Genomic DNA, 12,086 nt, shown 5'->3' on the forward strand with positions numbered 1-12,086 from the left:
CCCAGTAGCCTTTTGTTGTATTTTCTTTCTCCTATCTAGATGAGGGGAAGAGTGATGGAGTTGCTTTGGTGGGCAGCTGGAGTCCAGCCAGCATCAACCCACCACAATGTTTTAAGCTTTGCAGTCCTACAGGTTACATGTAGTAATAGAGACTGCCTTGAAGAAGGCTAGGAGCATATCCTAAGTGCTCTTTTGAAATGGAGAAGAGGGCATTTACTGTAAATGAAATGGAAGCTTGAGTAAAGACAGTGTACACTGAAGCAGAGTCCTATCTGTAGAACAGGCATCACAAATTGATACAGCTGTTACACCGGGGCACTGAATAATTTATTCTTTTTTCCACTGAGGTTTATGTATGTTCCATTTAAGACTATTTTACATACTTCACCAAGCTTTGAGCTCCTTAGTGCTTGAGTTGCACCCAATCACAAGAAAAAAAGAGTGAAGTATAGTTGAGCCAAAAGAAATGAACCTGTAATGAAAAACAGCATTTATCAGCTCCTTAATGTCTCTGAATGCTACTAATTTCAGATAGAAAATAAACCCTGAGATGGTCTTAAAAAATGTTCTGGCCTAAACTATGGGACTTCTCCCCTATACTCTATTTATGTTATTTTAAAAAATCTATGCTGCTATATGGTCCCTTTCACATTTTAGAGGTAGTTGTGGCATAATTCTCCATTGTTAAAAATCCAGTGAACAGAGATTTCTTATATTACAGGAACAGTGCTTGGTCCTGTGCACTAGTAATTGAGTCCAATCATTATGCTTTCTGACAGAAAGGAGTCACGTTTCAGTTCTGTCTGCAACACAATTGCACATCTGTTTATCCTAATGCAGGAATACCATTTTATCAAGGGTTACTGCAGCTGTATTAGTCTATTATTGGCAATGTAGGGATGTAGGGTAGACAGAATATCTAAGTAAAATACGGTTTCAGAAGGAGAAAGATAGATTAAGGAAAAGTCAACTGTTTCAGGTTGAATACTCTGTAATAAAGCACTGGAAAAAGTGTGAGAAATTAAAATTTTCTTCCAGTTCAGCAACTTGAGTGCATGAGGAAGGGTTCTGAAACTACTGAAGAGTTCCCAGGAGGGAGAGCTTTGCCCTTTTATAGCAGAGAGCTTAGGTAAGTTCAGCCACATCATCTAACTATACCCTGTGACTTACAGGACTTCAGAAACATCCATTTCATAGCACTTCACTCTCTCTCCTGAAGAGGCCTGCAGAAAGATACTGGCATCAAACAGAATAGATTTACTTGATTTGCAAGAGCTAAAGAGAAACTTAGAAGTTTTAGCATCCCCTTAAACCTCCTTAAGGCTTTTCATCACTAATTTTGTAACAGTTTGATCCAAAACTGAAATTACAGCCAACTGTTGCTTCTAAAGGAAAGCAGTCACCCTGTCTTTAAAGAACCAGTTCATTCTTTTTTTGTAGCGTCTAGAACCTCCTGTTTTATTCTGATGTTGTCATTTACATTGTAGAGGAAAAGTAAATTGAGGAAAAAGTTTTCCCCAACATGAGTGAAAAAATAAAAGAAGGCAAAACTTGAAATAGCAAGACTTTTCTTAAACAACGTTTTGCAGCATTGCTTTACCCTATCAACAGTGTTTTTCATCATCACTGACAGGACAGGACCCTAGAGACAATAAACATATACTTTCTGCAGTTGATAATGCTACAGTCAATTTTCTAAGTGTACCATGTTACTGTTAAATAATGGGTCTGAATTACCTCTGTAACAGCATGGAAGTGCCATTTGCTTGCTTTCTATAATCTGAAATGGTTTCCGAGGAGCCAGGTTTTTCCTTATTGAGGTTCTGTAATAAAAGAACTGGCACAAAGCACTTTTCAACCACAGTTCAAGCACTTGTCTAAAATATAGCATTATTATCTCAAATACATGGAGGACAGAGGTCATGTGGACTTGCCCCATTTCCCAATATACATCACAGACAGAGGCTAGAATAGCCATCAGAGAGCAATTTGCCTCCGTTTGATTTTTAATAAGGTCTCTTTGGGCAAGAAAAAGAATGGAAGCTAAAATCAAACTCTTTAATCACATAGATGATGATGAATCACTTGTTCCTTATTCATTCAGACCGTGGAAGTTTTCTTTTGCAGCCAGTGCCAGATTCCCTCCCCCCTGCATTTTTGGAAGTGAATGGTAAGATTTTTATAATAGCTTTTGCCTGTGGTGGAGCCTTTATCAGTGAGAAGAAGGTTTTCCATTAGTTCTGGCTGTGGGCACTAGGTGCATATAATGTCCAGAGAAGAGGTGGCTGCTTCGTCCAGTAAAAAGAGCTTGAATATAAGATTAATTTATTTCCTGTTTCTGGCCAATTGAACAGCACATACACAATATCCTATGTTTTTCCAATAGCTATAAATAACAGATACTCACCAGGCTTACATGCTTATATGTTCTACTTCTCTGGCTCTTTAGTTGTGTTTTTAAATTACACAGAGTAGAAGGGATTGTCTAATTTATTTAAGCATGGCTTTCCTTGAACAGTGTCTTGCCATCCAAACTGGCCTGTGGGACAAAGTTTCAGATTCCTTCCTAGTTCCTTAAAGAAAACTCTTTCTGTAAAGTGTCTTTCTCATTTATACTGTATTTTTATCTCTCTTATCAGCACCTACCCCCACAAAATAACAAAAAATCTGCATGTAGGCTTAGCCAATTCTTTAAGTATTAAGCTCTGTTTCAGTCTTGTGCATGCGTTCACCTTTGATCACATGGCCATCTGGGTTAACTATGAGTGCAGCAACACATGGAAGTAAACAAAGCCACGTGTGCAAGTGTTCACAAGATCATAGCTCATTTTTTTATTCAGTCACAGCATCACTTTCCAGTCAGCTTTGCCCTATACTGTACCAATATCATGTCTGGTTTTTATCACATCCTGCTGGCAAGAAGGCTCCATCCCATTCTCATGAAGCTGCTTGACCTTGGAGACCCAAACCTGAGTTCTTGTGGGGAAGGATGGGAGCTGTGAGAAACACTGTAAAGTTCAGCAATTGGGGAACTCCAACTGAGTACTTGTGTTGCCTTGGCAAAAGGCACAGTAAGAGCAACAAAAACATCCTCTGTCCTCTACCCTTAGCTCTTGTAGCACTTCAGATCAAATTCTAGTTCTAGGTCTTTATCTTCAGTTCATAAATGACACATGCTCAGGATATCCAAAGGCTAAAATACATTCCTCTAAAAGACAAATATTCTCAGGTCCATCTTGTCTGTGGAATGAACTGCCAGGACTGAGGGTACTCCAGACCTCCCACGTTTTTCGTTTTGAAGTGTATATGGTTGATCAAAACTCTATGCACAGAATATAAAGTAAATCCCCCTCAATCATACACACAAACACAAATATTACTCCAAGGAGACACAACTAAACCAGCTTTTCCTGGGGAGAAGATGGAAGAACAACTTGTGACATGCATTAGTGGAATGGACCTACACATAAAACTGTCAGCATTAATTCACAGCCTTACTACAGGCCATGTATTTTTAGCTTGTGTCTCCTCAAGTAATGAGACTTGGACCAGGTAATTGTGTATCAGCACAATTCGTTTTCCTCCCTTCTCCCTGTCCTCTCTGACTCCTTCTCAGGAATGTTTAACCCAGGGACAACTTCAGCAAAGTACTCCAGCTGTCTGGTTGGTTTTTTTTGTTTAGGTTTGTTTTTGCTTTGTTTTGTTGTTGTGGTTGGTTTGGTTGTTGGTTTTGTTGTTGCTGTTGCTTTTTTTTTTTTTCCCTTTTTTTCCCCCAGCTATTACATTCCTACAGCTTTCCTGAAGATCTGCTCACAGGGAGGTGACAGAAATCTCTCCATCCATGTCCCCATGGGAGGAAAAGTGTGCTGGATGAAGTCACCATTGCATTTTGGCCAGCTGGCTGCTCCCAAGCAAACAGCAGAAGGGTAGCTCTGTACTGACTGTGACATTCAACATCCCTCATGCAGAAGGCAGATCACAGTGAATACGCCAAGGAGTGAAGTGGCTGCAGCAGACAAGAGTGTATGGGATAAAGTACATCGATCCAGTGGTAACCAGGCTCCTTAATTTTATTACTCACAAAACAGTCTGTTGAGTAGGTGGCCAAGAGCTTGAAAAGAATCCCTGCAAAATCCAAATGCTTAAAAAAAAGAAAGGTGGCCAGAAACCACATCTATACACAGGTATTTTATGTGTGTGTAGGTCTAGATGCATACTAATTCAGTTAAATTTCATTTAACTAACCTGCCTTCTGTGAGTTACTGGGTGATTCTAACAACCAGTTTTGGGCCCTCTCCTTCAATTTTAATACACAGGTAGCAGCTGTATGCAGCTTTTGCTTACACCTGGCAGAGCACTGGTGTTACTGGGGGTGAACACACAGCCAGGTGCAAAGGTAGGTGGTTTTTTTTCCTTCACTGACTTAAGTAAAACAGTCCAAAGGCAAAACCCATACGTGATTAGGCTTCTAGTAAAAATTTAAGTATATCTTGGTGGTTTACTGTGCAGTTGTACCAAGAGAACAGAGCCATTTTATAAAAACACAGCAAAACAGGTACTACCTCAGCCCTGCAATGTTAATTTATTTTTTTTTAACAAAGCAACGTTGCTGATGCAACGCCACGAAATGTAGAACTACAATTAGTCAAGCAAAAAACACCAGCCTTCAGGTTTCCTTTCGGTGAGTTCCTTGTCATCTTAGGAAGTCGGAACCGTCACCGAGACACCGCTATGGGGGCAGTTCCCAGGCACAGAGGTGCTGTGGGCTGCAGGAAGGCTTCTTCTCTCCAGTCTACCCAGAAATAGGTATTTTGACGTTTTAGCTTCTTTTGTGATGAGAAGCCAATTCATCGTTTTTCTTTCTCGTTTTTGTTTTTTGGTTTTTTTGTGTGTGTTTTGGATTTTTTTTTGATTGTTGGGTTTTATTGTTCGCTGGGGTTTGTCGTCATTGTTCCCCCCCCGAATCTAGAGTTGGAGGATGAGGAGGAGGAGGAGGAAGGTCTGTGCGTGCGTGGGAGGGCAGCGCAGCCCGTGTCGCCAGCCCACCTGATGGGCACACCGAGCAGGGCGGCTCCGGGCGGTGGCTTTTTCTTCTTGTTGGTTTGGCTGTTGAAGTTGTGCTGTGGAAGTGCAGCTGAGAGAGCCCGGGTGAATGAAGGGAGTATAATTGGACACCTGCGGAAAAAAAAAATAAATTCCAACTCTGGGAGGAGCGGGTTATTAGAGGGAGAAAAATGAATTATGTTTTCTAATTGTTGGGTTTTGTTTTTGTTGGTTTGTTGGGTTTTTTTCGTACAGTTGAGGTTTAATTTTAGCTCAATCATACAAAAAACAAAACAAAACAAGGCAACAATAAAAATGTCCAGTTTACAGTGATCCAGTTGAAGACACTTTCGGCCAGAATTACCTTCAGGACTTTCCAGGGAGGATGGAGGGGTGGGAAAAACATAGGAAGCACGTTTTTTTCTGTTACAGAGATTCTGACAAACCCTGGCCATTTCTGGGATTCAGCCTTGGAGTTTCATATCCTTTTGTCTCTCTTTTTTTTTTTTTTCCTTGTAATAACCAGGGACCGTGTGGCTCTTTGCAGATACAAGGGATTACAAAACCGTTCAGTAAAAATGACCACATGCATCAGAGGATTCTAACTTTCAATGTCAACACGTTTTTAAACTTAATTTTAACCATGCCTTGCTCTCATCTTTGGGTGTGGGCTGTTGATGGCAAGTGTAGGAGGTATGACAAGTAGTGTCTCCTCTCTGTGTGGAGTAATTTAGCCATGTGAAAATCATGAAACCTCTGAAAGCAGGGGATATTTATCTATTAGAAATGATAGGTTTTGGGAGGGATGTTTACAGCCCATCCAATGCCCATTGAAATAAACAGGAGAACTCTCACTCGTGTCAGTGGGCTTCCAGTCTGGGCTGCCAGTGCCTGGTGCTGGAAACCCTCTGGTGCTGATTCATCCCTAGCAGAGCACTCCTGTGGGTATCCTGTGGGTATCCATCCCTCCCACAGTCCCCGCTGGTTTTAAAGGGAGGGGGATAAGGTGGAGAGTGGCAGCAGAAAACAGCCAAGGGGATTATGGCTTGCTGAATGGATTTGGCAATTATAAATAGTTCCTTAAGGTTTTAAATATAATTGACCTTTAATTAATTGCTAATGGCTTAGTCCATTGCTGGCTGTTAGACAGATTAAATGGCTGACTTGAAACTTGTCTTTCTGTGTAAATGACTTTTGTGACAGTATCTTGGAGTGTGCAGTGTTTGTTTCAAAACTCGAGACGATGGAATACTTGGGTGAGGTAGTTACAGGCTTGCCTGTGTTCTGTCGGGGAGCAGACTCACCTGGGAACATACAGATTACCTGGTTGCCACATTTCCTGGCCAGAGGGGACCTTGTCTATCGTCTGTTGTGATCTCTTGCTTATTACAGGCCACAGGATCTAAGAAGTAAATTCTGTATCAAGCCCATAACCTCTGTGTGGCCTTTGCTTGCTGTTAAAGACAGGCTCCATCTGCAGCAGGAGTTCAGACATGTTTCAGCCTGCCTAGCAGCTCACAGGCTTCAGATGTAAATGGGTGAGTAATATCTACTACTTCAAATATCTGTAATGGGGATGAAAGCTATTTTCGTCTATCAAAACACAGTTTTTCATACACTGCTTATTAAAAATCATCAGGATAATTACAGTTCATGTGACATTTGTACTGGGTGAGTCACCTTCCCCTCACTGCAGGATGCTGAAAGACTCTTAGGGGCTACTCAAACTGACTTGCAGTTGGAAAGTTCATTCTCTCTCTGTTGTGGTGCAAAGAACAATACCCTAGTTTCTTCTGCTTTCCTGAATTTGCCTGTCTCCCTACAATCTGTTCAGGCTTTCTGCCTTACCCTGCCACGTCTTTCTACAGAAAGGGGAGAAAATGCTTTGGGTCCCATCTGGACTTCTCAGCCCAGCACAGGATTGGGAAGGTGGGCTGCTTCTGCTGTCCCGTGGTGTGCTGATGGCCAGCTGTGACTTCACATTAGGTGCAGCTTGTAAGATGGTTCCCACTACCCCTTTGGATGAACTTTGCTGTAGAGTATGCATCAGTGCAGCAGAGGTGATGGAACATCACCTCAGTGTGAGCAGATAGTTAAGACTTCTAGAGAATGTTGAAATGGCATAGGACAACTGGTATGGCACCCAAGAGAGCTCCTCCAAAGATACCTCAGCTAATTAAGGCTGCTATGGTAGCACAGTCTGTGTTGTAGCTTCAAATTTTCTTCTGAAATTCTTCCTTCAGCAGTGGTTAGGTGCAGATTCTGAGTTTACTGACCTTCACGACCCTGTCCAGAGTTGTCTGTCTGAAGTGGCTGGACAGTGGTAGAGAGGAACACTTTATTTTGCATCCTCCTTTGACACCATTGGAGTAGGATTAGCTTAAAATGTTTCATATATGGTTGAAGATTAAAGAGGTACACAACAGCTGCGTAACGTGACCCTATGGTAGAGCCCTGTCACACAAATATCACAGCCTAGTGTCACACTATTGCAGGAGCAGCCCTGTCTGTGGGAGGCAAAAAAACATGGAAAATAAGTGTGAAATGAGAGATGCAATTTTCTGGCTCACTCAGTTGCTCTTCCCTACATCTGGGGGCCAGTGTGGTGTTTGGATGAAGTGGGACCTCATGGGGAGAAAAGAGCCAGACCCACTTCATCAGTCCTCTGGCTCCAGCACTAGGTAGAGATGGGCAAGCTCAGCTGCTGGCTGTGCTTTTACCATGGTCTTAGTGCATGCCAATTTGACTTCTCTGTTACCTACCTGCACTGCTTCTGGTGCCTCAGCTGACCCCTGTAGCACTAGTTGTAATGTGTATGTTCACAACCTGCAGGGTTGTGTTGGAGGACATCTGAAGGGAGAAAGAGAAAACAACAAAGACAGTGGAGAAGACAGGAACTCTGGTGTGTTGCTGCTGAAACGTGCAGCTTACCTAAAAGGAAAGTGGGCATATGTCTGCTCTCTCTCTTCTCCAACACTTTCCTGAGTTTGTAAAGAGTATTACTTGTTACTCCTGCAGTAGATGCAAACTCCTCTTTCAGAGATGTGTGTAGTATTAGAATTTTTATCTACATTTGAAAACACAGCTAGTGTCTGCATAGCTTGTTCTTTGCAATAATGAGGTGGGTGTTGGCCTCTTCTCCCAAGTGAATAACAATAGGACAGGAGGAAATGGCCTGAAGTTGTTCAGGGGGAGGTTCAGACTAGATATTATGAAGAATTTCTTTACTGAAGAAGTAGTCAGGCACTGGAACGGGCTTCCCAGGGAGCTGGTGGTCATCATCCCTGGGGGTATTCACAAAACATGTAGAGGTGGCACTTCAGGGCATGTTCAAGTGGGCATAGTGGGTTTTTCAGGGTTTTGTGGTGTTGGCTTTTGGGGGTGTGTGGTTGTGGTTTTATGGTTTTCTCTTTTCTTCTCCCTTGTCCTCCTTTCCCACCATGGGTGCATCTTAAAGGTCTTTTTCAACCATGACAATTCTGCATGACTCTGTGTCGATGTGCTTGTGTATGGTCAGTGTTACAGATACACTGAATTTATTTTCACAGCAGTTGCAAGTTGTAATACAAATAGACCAGTATGTTCCACCTCTTCTGGGTGTTATGTTGGAGCAGCCACCAGAATGTCTAGCACCAGGGACAATGCAGGCTTTCAAAGTGGTATAGAAAATACTGATGAGAAGCCTTCAAGAAAACTGTTTATTAGTATAGGAAGAGATCCTGTGAATAAAACTGCCCTATTGAGTTAAATACTGACTCTCTCTGGTCTCCCCCCACAGTTTGTCATGGCTTTATAGACATGTTGTAGGAAACAGAATAAGTTAGGCATTTCTCCCATAACCCATGGTACATAAATCTTCTCAGCCTTCTCTCCATTCCTTTCTCTGTGACGAAGGAAATTGCCAGGATTGAAATTTATTTCTAATATGCAAAGTGTAGTAGTGAGTATTTTTCCTTCTCTAGCCTCTTGCAGTTCTGAAACTGAGGCTTCCTTGTGGAAGGGCTTCAGACACATGTGGTTTCATCCCTAGAGAATTCTGAGGCTGGCATGGAAATTGGAGTTTAGGCTTAGCAGCAGTGAACCTGAACTGGGCTAAGTAAAATTTCAGGTGGAAAGCAAGGCTGTATCTAGAGGTGCATTGAATCTGACTGTGTAATATTTGTTTCTAACATGTCTCTGCTGACATTTAGCTATGGTGTTTGGAGCACAGTACAGGATGTATGTGTGGTATGTGGTGCTCTGAAGTGCAGCCATTGGAAGTGATGCCAAATCCTCCTTGGAAATTGTTATAGCCCTGTTGTTGTATAAACTAACTTACTTTTGCTCTTGGGTTGTACTGAGTATTGCTACTGTGGCAGCATAGCCTCTGGAGAGGGCAAGCTCAGCTCAGCAGGTAAAAGGGGAAACTTGGCAGCCAGGGCTTCCTGTTCCTGTGACTGCTGTTCATTCTGGGTAAAAGCAGGAAAATTCCAGGCAGTACTTGTTTCCACCTCAATTTTACCGTTTGTAAAATTAAAATGACTGCTTTAAAATGATGATTTGAGCAATATTTTAGTACTGATATCCTTATCTAGAAAGGTGTTGTAGGTTTCCATGCTACATATAACTTGGGTAAACGGTCAATAGCAACGTGGCTTGTCTGTGTTGGCTGAACGACCATGTTCCTTCAGGAAATCTTTTGAAGTCGTACCTGGTACATTGATTTTCTTCAAGGAGGCTGCATGACACATCCATTGGTAGATTATTATCCCTTTCATCAGTGAGCACGAATCACTAGATTTTCCTTAATGATAGCCAAAGGGAATAGTGATTTGTCTTTTCTCGAGCTATGCATTTTATTTTCCTGTGCTGAAGCAGTTGTATAGTTGATTCCATTTCAGGGTTGCTTCAGTCTTCTATATAACATGATTGTGATCAAAGCTTCATTTCAGAAAGGAGTTTGAAATGGTTGTTAACAAGGACAGAACAGCATTTTTTGATTTTTAAACTTGGACAGCCCTCAGTTTATTTTCATAATCTTACAAATGCATTCTCCCTTTGAGAAAAAGCTTTGCTTCCCCCTCCCCCCCCAAATTCTGGTTTGGCTTTTGTAATTGATGAGTTACTGCTGGTGGATTACATTTTCATTCTCTTCCTTTTCTCTCTGTATCTGCCATGCTTTGTTACCTGTCTTCTCTACTGCTTCTCTTGATCTTTCTGTTTTGTCCTTGGTGGTCCTCTCAGTCCACAGCTCTCAGGGCTTCTTAGCATCAGCTGCTACCAGCATCTCTCACTTCTAACTCCAGTAATTCCTGGTGGCTGGGCAAGCACTATGACCAAAGGCTGTGTGCTGAGCCTTCACGCTGCATTTTTCATGCTGACAAAGAAGTTCTTTGGATGAACAGGCACTCACCCGTGAAGTCAACTGTGTGTATGACAAATAACAGCCAGCACCGTGGTCTTAATGTCTTAGACTTTAATAAGTAGTATATGCCCAGAAAAATAAATAAACTCAAGTAGAAATAGATTATAATTTATCTCTGTTGTTTAGCTGAAATGAGACAAAAAGTCTGTGGAAGGTTGAGGGAAATCTGATGGTGAATATCCAAGGGAGCCAGTGCTAATAATCTGCCTCTTTAAGACAATGAGATTCTCACAAAAGATTTGATGTGTTTTTTGGGTTCTCCATGCATACTCTGTGAGAACAGACTGGAAAGATTAAAACCTACTCTGGAACATTTCAAAGCTGATGAGTAAACCTTTTTTGTAGTTTATGCTGGTGCCTCATCCTATCAGAAACAGTGCAGTAACCAGAATTTGTTTTATTATCCACTGGGAAAAAAAATGTCCTCTATAACTGTCTGCTTCTGATAAAATCCAGTTATGGATCTGTGAACCCTTCCAGACTGAGAAGCAGAAATATGAACACAGCACCCACTTCATTTAATGTAGTCATGGATCCAGGCTATCCTCTGTAGAGTTCACTATTCTGTATGTAAAAATCCAGCCTGTATGTAAAACTGCAGTAGGTCTTTTCATGGTGACAACAGATATGGCTGTGTCATCAGAGAATAGTGATTTGGTCACCTTTTTGTCAAGGACATGTTCCTGGACAGCTGTTTGGTACATTACCTCTGCCCTGAACTACCCTTGGGCTCCAGAACTAGCAGAAATAGGACCATTTTGTTACACTGTAGATGCTGGATGAGTAAGCAACTCTCCTCTTTTACGCTGAGTAAGCAGTTTTTCTAGAACTGTTAGTGTTTTCAGGGCAAGTTAGGTATATGGCTTCTCAGTGTTCACATGGGGTGGGTAAAATATCACTGGCAGGAGCTATAAATCAATTCTGAACAGTCATTAGTACACTGAAAAATCTAAGGAGAGTTATCTTAGCTTGGTGTGTTAAGCCTGCACTCTGCTAGGCACATTTGTCACTGAGGAATGCATTTAACAAGGGACACAACACAGTGCTAATGAGTACAGAGGAAAGCAGTAATGGAGGTGGCTGTCAGCTGTTGATTTTTTGTTATTTAAGAAAGGCAAGTTTATACCATATTAAAGATTTTTAAAGTGTTATGCACTAATGTAGAGGTGCATGTGAGGATGCTGGGCTGTTGCAGATAGTGTTTTCTTGGCAAAAGAAATTTTTTCTTCCTGTGTGTTTTTATGGTTTGATTCACTTTATCAGGGCTGCTGGCAACTCTCCAAACCTTGCGCTCCATCCAGAGGAAGCAGCCAAAGTAAAGCTGTGCCAAACCACAAGTAATTCAGTGTTGGTTTGTTCAGTTTTCTTACAGGTACAATTTACAGTATTGAGGAAGTAGTCGTTCACTAACATTCACAGCAGTGGCTGAGTTTTTCAGTATGTATACTGAAATAAAAAATTTAAAAAAAAAAATCAGGAAAGATCCGAAGCAAAAGTCTTGGGCCTTAATACTTACTGACTGTGCCTGAACCTGAATCTACCCCAGGATTTTGGGTGTGTTCTGCTTTTGTAAGGGAAGAGAGATTTTGGATTTATTTTTTTTTTTTTTTTTTTTTTTTCTAGACTCCTTTCTAAAGCT

The sequence above is a fragment of the Chaetura pelagica genome, unplaced genomic scaffold (assembly GCF_000747805.2).
Source record: "Chaetura pelagica isolate M959 unplaced genomic scaffold, ChaPel_1.0 scaffold145, whole genome shotgun sequence".
Classification (NCBI taxonomy): Eukaryota; Metazoa; Chordata; class Aves; order Apodiformes; family Apodidae; genus Chaetura; species Chaetura pelagica.